At 52.2% G+C, this 2,500-nt stretch overlaps 1 pseudogene; it reads left to right on the top strand.

Moving 5' to 3' along the window:
* The window catches only part of LOC125310953, a 162,665-nt pseudogene that overhangs the window by 145,294 nt on the left and 14,871 nt on the right, over nucleotides 1-2,500 (top strand).

Raw genomic sequence — 2,500 nt, 5'->3', positions numbered from 1 at the left:
GTGTGAGAGTGTGTTCTTTGCCTGCATGTCTGTGTTTGTGTGTTGTGTTCTTCATAGTGCCTTCTCTGACTGCATGTTTTGGTATATGTGTGTGTGTGTGTTGTGTTCTTCATAGTGCCTTCTCTGACTGCATGTTTTGGTATATGTGTGTGTGTGTGTTCTGTTCTTCATAGTGCCTTCTCTGACTGCATGTTTTGGTATATGTGTGTGTGTGTGTTCTGTTCTTCATAGTGCCTTCTCTGACTGCATGTGCGTATTTGTGGTTGTGTGTGGCCTTTGACCTTGATCTGTCGATCCCTTCCCGTCTGCATGGACCTCACGATCCCCAGCGATGCCCATCAACCTGACGCCCGCGTGTGCGCCAGGCTGCTGCGTCGCGCGCATGTCCCTTGTGTGTGTGTGTGCGTGCGTGCGTGCGGTGCGCCGCGACGCTACGGCGTGAGTGCTACGCTGAGGTGTGACGCCGCAGGTGCAGCCGCTACCGGGCGCGCGCTGCAGCATACATGTGCAGGAGCCGCTGACGCGATACAGGCAGTGTGTGTGTGCGGACCGCGGTGTGTGTATGCTACGCATGCTACGTGTGTGTGAGTACCCGCCGCAGCATCCAGGGCTTGTTGCTGTTTCCATAGGTGTGCGTGACGCGACGCTGCGTGCGCCGCATGCTACGCTACGCGGCTGCGTGCGCCGCGGCATGGGCGCGGTGTGTGTGTGTGTGTAAGATCGCGCAGGCACGCATGAAAGATAGCAGCATGCGTGTGTGTGTGTCAGTGTGTCTGATTTTGTTTGCAGGCTGCTTCCATTACTAATACAGAAGGACAGCTTGTGGTGGGAAACTTTGAGGACTGTGTGTGTGTGTGTGTGTGTGTGTGTGTCTGTGGGTTAGTGGCCAATAATGGGCATGTTCCTCTGAAGCTACCCAGTCTTCATCTTATTATCCCCTCTTTCAGACACACACACAAACACACACACACACGCACACACCCTCTGTTAAAGTCGTTACTGCTGAAGGAAAGTGCATGTTTGTTCTCTCATTCAGATTTTAGTCTCATTCAGTGGCATTGTTTGTTCACCCCTCACACACACACATGCACACACACACATGCACGCACGCATGCACACACACACACACACGCCACACACACACAAGAGGAACGCCATGAAAATCGGAACCATGTGGTTTGGAACACACACTAATGAAACAGGACTTTGGTTCAGTCAGCATTGGTACTGTGTGTGTAAGGCAAGGCAAGGCAGTATGCGTGCGTGTCTGGCTCAGTAAGCATTGGTTAGGCAAAGACAATTGGGGTCCTAGACTTAGTGGGAGGATATGGCTACTTTGGGTGTTCTGTGTGTGTGTGTGTGTTTTATTTGGGGGGGGGCTGAATGGAAGGATATGGTCCACTTTAGTGGTGAAATACACAGCTATACTAGCCCCAGCTCAGACACACACACTACACACACACACACTCACTTACACACACACACACTCACTCACACACACTCACACACTCACACACACACACACACTCACACACACACACACACACACACACACACACTCACATACACACACACACTCACTCACACACTCACACACACACACACACACACACACACACACACTCACTCACATACACACACACTCACTCACATACACACACTCACTCACATACACACACTCACTCACATACACACACTCACTCACTCACCCACACACACTCACCCACATCACTCACTCACTCACTCACTCTCACACACACACACACTCACTCACCCACACACACTCACCCACTCACACACACACACACACACACACACACACACACACACCCACACACACACACACTCACTCATTCACCCACACACACACACACATTCACACACTCACCCATACACACACTCACTCACCCACACACACACACACACACTCACTCACCCACACACACACACACTCACCACACACACACACACACACCTCACCCCACACACACACACACACACTCACTCACCCACACACACACACACTCACCACACACACACACACTCACCCACACACACACTCACAGGTGAAGGAGGAGGAGAGGAGGAGGAGGAAGAGAGGAGGAGAGGAGAGGAGGAAGAGAAGAGAGAGAGGAGGAAGAGAAGAGGAGAGGGAGGGGAGGGAAGAGAGGAGGAGAGGAAGAGAGGAGTAAAGGAGGAGGAGGAGGAGGACGAAGAGGAGGGGTGAGGCGGAGTAAAGGAGGAGGAGAGGAGGAGGAGGAGGAGGAGGAGAGGAGAGCCTCATAATGGGATTATGTGAATGACCTGACCACAAGCAGTGGAAAACCCGGCAAATTGGGTCTGTTTTTAGAGCAGCACATCTCTCTCTCTCTCTCTCACTCTCTGTCCATCACTTACTTCTCTCCCATCACTCTGTCCCCCTCTTCCCTCCCTTCCTGTCTTTCATTCCAATGTGTGTGTGTGTGTGCATGTGCTGCCAGGCAGGTGTATTGCATGTCCG

The sequence above is a fragment of the Alosa alosa genome, chromosome 17 (assembly GCF_017589495.1).
Source record: "Alosa alosa isolate M-15738 ecotype Scorff River chromosome 17, AALO_Geno_1.1, whole genome shotgun sequence".
NCBI classification, from domain to species: Eukaryota; Metazoa; Chordata; class Actinopteri; order Clupeiformes; family Clupeidae; genus Alosa; species Alosa alosa.
This window is presented reverse-complemented; position numbering and strand designations above follow the sequence as displayed.